We start from the raw sequence: 12,088 nt of genomic DNA on the forward strand, positions 1-12,088 counted from the left end.
ATAGATACATACCTATAGATACATACCTGCAGACAAATAGCTAGATCCATACTTACTGATACATACCTGTAGATGGATAGACAGATACATACCTACCAATACATACCTACAGATAGATACATATATACCTACTGATACATATGTATAGATAGATACTTACAGTGAGAGAGATAGATACCTACCAATACATACCTACAGATGGACAGATGCTTACCTACCAATACATACCTGCAGATAGATATATAGTTACATACCTACCGATATAGATAGATAGAGCGATAGATACATACATACATACAGACACATAGATACAGATAGATGCATACATACATACGTACATACACAGATAGATAGATAGACACTTACATACAGATACATACATACATACATACATAGATACATCCAAACATACATACGTACATAGATACATACATACATATATACATACATACAGATACATAGTTACAGATGGATACATACATACAATCATACACAGATACATATTTACAGATAGATAGATAGATACAGATACATAGTTACAGATACATAGATACATACATACAGATACAAACATACATACGTACATAGATAGATAGATACATACATAAATACAAACAAGCATACATAGATACATAGTTACAGATGGATACATACATACATACATACAAATACATAGTTAGATAGATACATACATACATACACAGATACATAGTTACATACGTACATAGATACATACATACATACAGATACGTACGTACATACATACGCAGATAGATAGATAGATAGATAGATAGATAGATAGATAGATAGATAGATAGATACATACATACACAGATACAGTACAGATACTTACATACATACACAGATACAGTTACAGATACAGATACACAGATACACAGATAGATACATACATACATAGATACAGATAGATACGTACATAAATAGATACATAGTTACAGATAGATAGATAGATAGATACATACATACACACACAGATACATAATTACAGATACACAGATGCATACATACATAGATAGATACATACAAACATACAAAAGTAATTAGATACACGTAGGAAGACAAAGAAGAATTTTAGGTCTACCTTTGATATCGAAGAAATCAAGAATTGTCCTAACTATCCAATATGAGGAAAAGGCACGCAATCGTTATTTTGCAGTGTCGGTTTGCGCTCTGACCGTAATGTCAACACCGCGTGCAGTCGGACCTTTATAAAATAACTTGTTCTATTCTGTCTCACACACACACACACACACACACACACACACACACACACACACACACACACACACACACACACACACACACAGTGACGTCATATACACCACTGTGTCGTTTTAGCGTGATTAAAATAGGCTACTCACAGGACTGTTACGGATCTTTTGCTTTGACTAGCTAGGTTAGCTAAATCAGCTAGGTTAGCTAGCTAGCTAACTATTCGACGAAACTGAGTATACAAACGCAATGGTAAAAACCTGTGGTAAAAAGACCAAAACCTTAAGTAAATTGTTAACTGTTAAAAAATAGATTTCTAAAGCCTGGATTATGAAATATTGGGAGATAGAGGCGACAATGCAGCGCTAAAGACAAAAAAGGAATTTTAACCGCAGTTATGAGTGGCAGCACCAGCAATCGCAGGTGTGAGTGGCATTATATTTACATTTACCCTCCACATCCTTTGTGTCTGTATATTCGTCCTCGATGCGTCCAGTACACCATCTCCAGAAACGCCTCATTTTTCCTCTGTCCTCTTCAGTGACTTTCCACAGACTGATTTGTAAAGGTGTTCATGGGATTCCCCTCACATGTGACATCAGGCCACAGGACATATGGGGTTCTAAAGTTCCAAGAGTGTAGATGAGTTGTTTTTCTTTGAATTTCCTAATTTCATTGCTGCCATAGCAACAACTGGCAATGCAAACAGACGTGTCATTAATGCAGTGACTCTACCTCAACCTGGATTGATTAACCATGTACGGCTCACCGGAGACTGTGATACATATAACATCCCAAAGTGTACTTCATTCTGAGCAAAATCTAACTAGCCTCATTACTGCTGAACTATGAGGGGCCCTTTAGGGAGAAATCAGGGAAACACGACTTGTACATACATATGAAACATTTTCACATAAATAGCCTACTACTTACATTTGTGTATAATAATTTAAACTTGCATATACACGCACTTGCCCACTCAATCCCTGGTGCGTAAACATAGAGTTGCACTATGCTTATGTTGGTATGGGGATGTCTGTGTGTATATAACAATTTTCTGTGCGCCCGGAAGTCATTTCATTGTAACTTCAAGGCAGATATTTAACATGTGTACAGTGCGTATAATAGACAGAGGAAGACTGTTGAACTATTAATATTACGACAGTTATTGACATTTGTGTAATAAGTAGTGCTTCTCTTAATGACAAATGTAACTTTTCCCATATAGAATTGTGTGCTTTATATTGTTTGGAGGAACTTTTTCTTCTCATTTAGAAATATGTTCACTAAGTGCTCAGATTGTCTTATTATTTATTATGCTCAGTCTCAGCATTTTTGGCAGATTTCACCACGTTATTACGAACGTGGATACGTCATCTTATAATTATAAGCAGTGTGAGATGTGAAGCTAAGCGAATCACATGTGCAGAATTTCTAACAATAGCCTGTTTTGTATAGCCTGGCTAACTGACCAATCAGTGAAATTAAATGTGGCTGCTGAGCTTGTTGCAGCTGGGTCAATTTAATTTGATTTAATTGTGTTTAATTTTAAACTCAGCTGCGTGCCATGAGACACAAGTTAATCTGAGCATTTTTTTTTGTTCTAGCTGTAAGATAACGCCGACTTAACCTAGCCATGTTTTAGTTCGCTTGAAATAATTGAGGTTCATCGCTAGAGGGTGCTGTTCACTTTTTTTCTTTTTTCTTTTTGTATTATTGATCAGGAAAAAACTGAAATAGATGAGGTGGACGTTTTCTATGTATGATATGGAATTTGAGTATATGAGTGAATGTTACTATGTAAATGTGTAAGAATTTGTGGATAAGATTATTATGAGATTATTTATAATCAAACGACTACATTATACAACCACATCTTCCTTTTATTTACATATAATACAGATATTTTATTTACAGAGCAGCTCCTCATTGGTTCAGCTCAGAAGCTTCTTTTTGATGTCCTCTTTCTCCAGGTACTCCTGCAGAATTTGTAGATAAGATTATTATGAGATTATTTATAATCAAATGACTACACTATGCAACCACATCTTCCTTTTATTTACATATTATACAGATATTTACAGATATTTATATTTTACTTACAGAGCAGCTCCTCATTGGTTTGGCTCAGAAGCTTCTTTTCAATGTCCTCTTTCTCCAGGTAGTCCTGCAGTTTAGGCATCTCATCTGCCAACCGCCTGAGGGCAGAAGAGACGTGGTGTGAAGCTTAGCCTGCTGTTAAAGGCTACAGATATAGTACATCTGTGAGGCTAAAAGCGCTTATTATATGAAGCCTTATAGAGGTCATTTGGAATGATCTCTTTCGATCAACCCTAATGTAACCCTTACAAACTTTCATGAACTCATTTGAATAACACTACCATAGCCCTTTGAATAACACTACCATAGCCCTTAAGAACTTTCCTAAAATTTTTTAGGATGTTCTGAACAGATTATCTCTTAAAGGTTAAATCCCTCAAAGGTCTTAGTCCTGCTCATCCCACATGCTGATGTGTGAGTGAAACAGTGCAGAGGTGTAGAGACCTGGACTTGGCGGCATGCAGGGCTTTCCTGGCAATTAGTGCTGCCGGAGAACCAGAACATGCTTCCACATCCAGTATATTTTACTCCAGTTATTCTTTTTATGAGCCTACACACACACACACACACACACACACACACACACACACACACACACACCACACATTGGCTTTTACTTTGCTTAAAAAAGGAGGGAAGATAGGTTAAAAAAGAAAATATTGTGCACTGACCATAACTCTATTAACATGCTCACTCAGAGTTAACACAGATCACCACACGGGGGTGATGTCCGAGTTGAAATACCTTTGAATATAATTTACTTGAATATCAGTTTTCCTTCAATCCGGCAATGGTCATTTTCATGTGTCTTACTTGCCTGTTTTATGCTTATTCATATCCCCCAAAAGTCTGTTTAGACAAGCGGTACGTTTAAGCTCTTTCGTGGTGCATTTGACATACGAGTTTATCTTTTGCTCATAATGCATTAATGACATTTACCATCTCCAGTTAACAATTTACTTCAGGTTTTGGTCTTTTTACACAGGTTTTTACCATAGCGTTTGTGTACTCAGTTTCGTCGAATAGTTAGCTAGCTAACCTAGTGCCTGTGTGTGTGATAGTTAGGACAACTCTTGATTTCTTCGATATCAAAGGTAGACCTAAAATTCTTCTTTATGTCTTTCTGTGTGCATGTATGTTTGTATGTATCTATCTCTCTATAGGTATGTATTGTTATGTATGTATCTGTTTATCCATCTACAGGTATGTATCGGTAACGTACCGATGGATAGACAGTGAGGGAAGCCCATTGTAGGTATGTGACCTACAACCTTCACCTGTCTGTCTTTAAGTGGGTTTCCCCTAAGGCTGGATTTTAAGGCCCTGTTTTGGGTCTACACTGAACACCATCAGTCCATCCAACAGTCCATCATCTTAGCCATTCATCTACCCACCTCTGCCCTGAAGTCATTCCCCTCAGTCCTAGCTTAGCTAGGTCCTCCCTCCTTGTTTGATCAATCTCCCTCTCTTTTTCTATCTAGCTCTTTGTTTTTTCACATTGCACAAGAAACGTTTGTGCGCAATTAGACACGCACGCACGCACGCACGCACAAACACGCACACACACTCGTGCTCACACGCACACACTCGCGCGCACACACACACACACACATGCACATGTGTACACACACACACATATGCTGTACTGACTCTGTAGTCTAACTCAGAGCATTTTAAATTTAAAAAATTCCATTGAGATTAAGCTGCAAAACCACATCTTTAATTTGAGAAATTAACATCAATAATGGATGAACTATACAATAATAACTGCTCAGTTTGTTCTGAATCCTCTTATTTAACGGGACCATGAGTAACTGGCCCCATGGCTGCTTGTTTCTCAGCCAGCTGTTTGTCATTACGTTATTAGATCCTGCACTAGAGAGCTAGCAAAGGTCTAGAACAAACCCATTTAATACACAAAAAGGTCTGGAGTAAACGCCTTCACATCACTTAGAGTGTGGCCTCCTTATAGACTGTCTTGTAGGTGTAGTGATGGAGTACCAAACTCCCTCTCATTAACTGTAAACCTGGAATGTATTTATGATGGCCAGTAACCTGAATTTCCAACACCCTAGACAATGCAGACTCAGTACGGTATGCTGCCTTCTCTATTCAATTGCCGTTAAGGGTTCTTATTGATGGGTTGGGATTATAGAATTATGGTGTATTAACAGATTATTGCTTCTGTGTGCTTTGGATGACATGCCCAAATCCACCTGAATATGTCAAAGCCAATCCAGGTGGTGTTTATATGAGTAAGGTTTATATGAGTAATCTTCATCACTGCCCACTGGTTCTCTGGCAGCTCCAAGCGCAGACATGACGAGCGTGAAGAAGTGGGCGCCTTCGCCTCTCCGGGTCCTACACCTGTCCGCCAGGCTCTTCTCACACCCACGCGCTTCCAGTCAGTGGGGGCGGCCTCCCACGACCCCCGCCCACAGCACTTCTCGCGGACGTGCAATGCTGTGCACTTCCTGTGTCAAATGTATGGGTTCGGCGTGCCACTCTACAACGTGCGCTATCATACCAACACCAATGGCTTACTCTGTGTCAACTACAGCGTGCTGGTACCAGGGTTATCCGAACCGTTCTGCGGTGCTGCCGAAGTTCTCCCCTGCCCCAACAACAACAACATGGAGGAGGAGGCCCACCACACCGCAAGGCCATGGGTCATGCCTAGAGTTACTGCTGTTACTTCTCAGTTTGAATAAGCTTGGTTCATTTTGTTGTTTGAATTCTCATGTTTACCGATGTTTTATGTTATGTTTTTTCTTAAGTTGTATAATGTTTTAATTATGCAGTAAGAGTTTCCAGTTTGTAAAGGCTTTTTGTGGTTTTTGCATGTAGATGAGTTCACAATTTTGACTGTGTTGCACATTAAAAAAGAAAGTTGTTGGATACATTTCTCCCTCTTTTCCCACAGATATTAAAAATGTTTTCATTGACTGGGGGGGGGGGGTTTACACCTGTCAAAGCGTAATGCAAGTGTCCTAATGTGAGCTTGGGCAGGACAGAAACCTCCCATGGAGCAGAACAGCAAAAGCTCGTTTAATTTTCATTTTCAGTAGGTATACAGACCGTGAAAATGGGGCTTCTGGCTTTTTGGGTTTTAAGCAGGAAGTGTCAGAAAAGTTACCACAGGGATAACTGACTTGTGGCGGCCAAGCGTTCATAGCGACGTCGCTTTTTGATCCTTCGATGTCGGCTCTTCCCATGATTGCGAAGCAGAATTCACCAAGCGTTGGGTTGTTCACTCACTAACAGGGAACGTGAGGTGGGTTTAGACCGTCATGAGACAGGTTAGTTTTACCCTACTGATGATGTGATGTTGCAACAGTAATCCTGCTCAGTATGAGAGGAACCGCAGGTTCAGACATTTGGTGCGTGTGGGATTATGACTGAACGCCTCCAAATCAGAATCCTCCCGGACCCCAGTGAGCAAAGACACGTGTGAACGGACCAGGGATTCAGCTGCAAAGCATGTTTGTGGAGAACCTGGTGCTAATTGACCTTAAATGACCTGATTCTGGGCCAGGTTCTTGTGAGTGGCAGAGCAGCTACGTTGCTGCGATCCATTGAAAATTAGCCCTTGATCCAATCTAAGAGGTTTAGCCCGAGGAGGGGGGCTTAAGTGTGGTCCCTAAAGGGTCGGCTGGTGCGCTGCATTCCTGGAGGTCTGGAGCTCCGGAATGTAGCATGGGACATGGTGAGGAGTGTGTCCAGGTGAGTATGTGCTGTGCTGGGCATGAGTGATGGAGCGTAGTGCCCTGGAGGTATGGATGTTCCATAAGGGGAAATGATGTGGAGTGTGCCCAGGTGAGGATGCACTTAGTCGAAGCTTTCTCTCTCCTCCTGCCGTATACTCCCCAACTCGTTGCAGTGCCGACGTAGAGCATGTGGCCGCACGTTTGCTTGCAGCGTCCAGTATTAGTATATCCTATACACACAAACCCCATTCAACCGCCCAGCACGGCTGTCAGAGGGGGTGTGTGACTGTCGATCTACAACAGGTGGTAGTAACACTGAAAGAACTTTTTTAAAGCCAGAATTTACCGAATTTATTTTTTCACATTACATTCTATATTACATAAAGTCATTTACTTCAGATCTCAAGGCAGAGCTGTATGGCAAATAGTAAATTGTTAATACAGATTTTTTTTTTGTATTATTAATAGGTTAATAATATTAGTTTATTCGATCAAGTAGGCTAACGCTGGGTATTGTTAACACCATCAACTACAATGTGTTTATTTCCTTACCTTTATTTACATTCTGAGTGTAAAATCTCATATTTACGTAAACATTCACATAAAAGATTCACAATCTTTTCATCATGAGTGGGCATACAGAGAAACCGCTTTCCCAACGCGTCAGTCCGACGGGACCCCAGAGTTTAGAGCATGGACCCCTTCAGTGCACTGGTAGCCTTTACCAGAGCTGAGCTCAAGACCTGCTCCACTGGGTTGAGCTCCGGTCCCGGTGACCAGAACAATTTAATCAAATGTGTTGTGTTTTTTGTTCCTCTCCAAGATGTTTCAGACGCCGATATTCAGATTTGAGTCTGAGCAAGTTGAGAAACCCACTATGAGGGTTTCTGGGTGCTCTGGAGGAGCATTTAGAAGTACTTGTGACTAGAGAAACACAGCCAACCACATAAACAAGAAATAATGTCAGTAATGTTTGCGGCAGGTGTTTCAAATGTGCCCAGACTCATATTCAAAAATATCCATGTTTCAACAGTTTGAAGGAGGCCATGACACGAACAGTCTGGTGGAAATTCCACAAGATATCAAACTCCACACTCACACAAACTAGTCATTCTCCCATTTGGAACAATCCAGACTTTACCATGAACAAAAATATTAAACTTTACCTCTTGGATAGTAAAAGGCATTACACACCTTAAACATATTTATCATAAGACTTCTTTCATGTCACGCCCACAACTAGCCCCAAAATATGGTATAGAAAGCCCCAGTTCCTACAATACCATCAGCTAAGATCACCTATGTGTTCAAAAATCAATTCCGATACCTACATCCATATCAGATTTTATAAACAAACATTCTTAATTCAAAAAACCTATTATCTAAGATATACAAAATAATAGTGAAATCAAATCTCACAGTTACTCTCCCATCGAGACAATGGGAGGAAGATTTATTACTAGCCCCCGATGCCACAGTTTGGATTAAAATGTGTAATAATAATTACCACATGACAGCAACACTAACCCACAATGTATTCAGTACAAAATAATACAGAGTACATTATACTACACATTGGATGTTTAAAATTGGTTTCACAAGCTCAGCAATCTGTACATATTTTACTCAAAACACAGCTGACGATTACATTCACACCACGTGGCAGAGCACACCTATCAAGCAATTTTGGCAAGTCATCATCACCAACATATCCCATGCTTTAAATAACCATATCCATCCAACACCATCTTTATTTCTCCTAGGAGATATATCATCAACCAATATGACAGGATACTATGTATAACATTATTATATTGATATAATAAAAATATTATTGCAAAAAAACAACAAACAAAAAAAACATACTCATGAACTGGAAAACAAAAAATAATATTAGTGTCACCCAATAGAAAAATCTATTGATAGACTATGTATCAATAGAATAATTCTATTAATTATTAATCAATAACAGAACCGATCATCTAGACTGGACACCATTGATAAAATCCATACAGAGCCAATCCATAAACGATAAATATCACACTCTAATACGTGTACATATACAATCCAACATACATGTACTCGCACATAACCATATATATATATACATACATACATACATACATACATACATACACACACACACACACACACACACACACACACACACACACACACACACACACACACATCATTCCTGTAATGGTGCAGATGGCGAATACTTAAAAATATTCTATATACATTTTGCGTTTTTCTGTTCATCTGTCTGTCTTTTTTTAATAATAAAGCTCTAAAGGTCCTCTGATGGGGGGTAATAAATTAATATATTTATTTCTCCAGATTTCTAACTCTGAGAGAAAAAAAATGTCCTTTTACAAATTGCACCTCGGCTAGGTTTACATTCCAGGTGATTATTTTAGAATTCAAGGGGAGGAGCTGCAGGAGTTGGAAGAATTAATTAGGAAAAAAGAAGTTATCAGAGCAATAGAGGAATGAAACCCACGCAAGAATCCTAGAGCCGATGGTTTACCTGCTGAATTTCATAAGGTGTGCGTTAGTGAAATTGCTGATCTTCTAGCTGATGTTTTTAATGAAGCATTAGATGGGGGGCAATTGCATGATTCATTTTATCATAGTGTGATATCATTAATATATAAAAAAAGGAGATCCTTGTAAGTTGGATAATTGGAGACAGGTCAGCCTATTAAACTTGGAGTACAAAATTTGTGCAAAAATAATTGTTAATAGGATGTCAGAAATATTGAATGATATCATAGAGTTGGAACAGATATGTGCGATAAGAGTAAGATACCTGTGGGATAGTTTAGGAGTAATAAGGAGTTTGGTTATTGAAGGGTCTGAGAGGGATTTTTATATAATAGGACTGGATCAGAAAAAGGCCTTTGATTATATTTCTAGAGACTACTTATGGTGTACATTGGAACATTATGGATTTCCAGAGAGGTTTGTAAATATGATTAAATTATTGTATAGTAAATCAAAAGTACAAATGAATGTTAATGGTGTGTTAACTGAAGATTTTGAAATACATAGAGGGGTTAAACAAGGATGCCCATTGAGTGCTGCATTATATGTCATCGCTATTAGCCCACTATTATATAAAATTAAAAATGATCAGCAATTACAAGGTGTTCACATGTTAGGTATGGAAAGATGGAAAATATCTGCGTACGCAGATGATGTGACGGCTTATGTCAAGAATCAAAATGAGTTTCATATAGTTAAAAGGCACTTTGAAATGTATGAAGTTGTGGCTGGAGCAAAATTAAATGAAAGTAAAAGTGAAGGGGTATGGATAGGAGATGGGCAACCTGTACCAATAGATGTAGAAATAAAAAATGAAATTAAAATATTAGGTTTGATGGTAGTAAATGGTAGATGTAGCGAATGGAATTGGGAGAAAAACGAGTGTGAAATTAAACTAGAATTGGGAAAATGGAGGGTGTCAAACTATAAGACTAGAATACAGGAGGTTAAGACCTTTATTTTTTCGAAATTGTTGTTTTTGGCTATGGTTTTCCCTCCGGATGAGAAATGTATTAAGAGGTTGAATAAAATGTGTGTTCGTTTTATTTGGGGAAATAACAGAAGTGACAAAAAGGGAAATTATGTACAAGTCAAAAGATAAAGGCGGATTAGGGGGAGTTGAGTTAGCTCAGAAATTAGAAAATGCCTTTTGCAAAAATGTAACGAAAGCTATATTTCGGAAAGCAATTTGGGTAGGAGATGTAAATCAGTGGAAAGAAAAGAGGCAAGTCAAGGAAACATGCTCCTTATTTTAAATTACTATATGGAGATTTTTTGTTTAAATATAGGCAGCTTAATATTGATTGGAATAAGTCCCCAAATAAAATGATATATAAAACAATACAAGACTGTGATTTTGGGGGAATGTCAATTATAAGGGTCTGACAGTGACAGAATGTGAAACCTGTGTTAAAAATGTACAGTCTAAAAGTATCTCGGAAAATGTTTGAGATACTGCATGGCTTATATCTGTTGGAAGATTGCCTGTACGATGTAAAATTGCATAGCCGATGAAATGATAGAACATATATTACTGCAGTGCACAAGGACTATTGAAATTTGGGAGAAAATGAAAGGTATTGGGTTTAAATGGGATCATAACAGGAAAAGTATTATGTATGGAGTGTTTAATGAGAATTTGACTGAGAATGTGAAGGACCTTTGTTGGATGATTGTTTGTGTGCCAAATTCGAAGATTTGGAAAACACGATGTAAGATGATTATTGAGCAATGTATAATACCTGCAGAAATAGTTTTTAAACAGATTGTGTGTGAGTTAAAAAGTGAGTTGAAGACGTTTGATATGAGAGGAAAAATTCCCTGGACTCTTTGACATATAAATGGATGTATACCTAATTTACAGATGTAAATTGTATTGTTAATTATTAATGTATAGAGTGAAGGTAGTCTGTGTCCTCTGGTAGATATTGTTTGTGAGGTTTTTGTGATGGAGGGTTTGTATTGAATTGAATTGAATTTTCTTAATAAAGTCAATTTAAAAATGGAGAAAGGCGGTCCTAGAAACATTATTTATTTACATGAGCTTTGAACGAGAGAGTGGGATCCATAACTCCAAGATCTTTAACCGTTAGATAAGATGTGATTGGGAGACCATTGAGGTTCATTGAGTAATTAGACAGTGGGGACCTAGCTAACTCTGGGCCTAATAGAAACACCTCTGAATGTCTCCGAATGTTAGAAATTAATTAAAAATACTAATGTCAATGTATTTACGACACATGCATTTAGGACATGTAATTTTTTCAATTATGCTTGCTACAGAATTAACAGTCAAACGTTCAGTGACTTTGCATGCAGAGTTGTAATTCTGCTTATTACTAGAACTGTGGCTAGAATCAAAATCAACGCTAGTGTCGTTCCTAAAGCCATTAGACTCCTGAACTCTGGCTAACTCCAATTCCAATTCAGATTCCAAAATGGGCACTTTTATACATGCTTATAGACAGTCACACACACACACACACACACACACACACACA

Source organism: Electrophorus electricus, unplaced genomic scaffold (assembly GCF_041902795.1).
Source record: "Electrophorus electricus isolate QZ-2024a unplaced genomic scaffold, ASM4190279v1 Scaffold85, whole genome shotgun sequence".
Lineage (NCBI taxonomy): Eukaryota > Metazoa > Chordata > Actinopteri > Gymnotiformes > Gymnotidae > Electrophorus > Electrophorus electricus.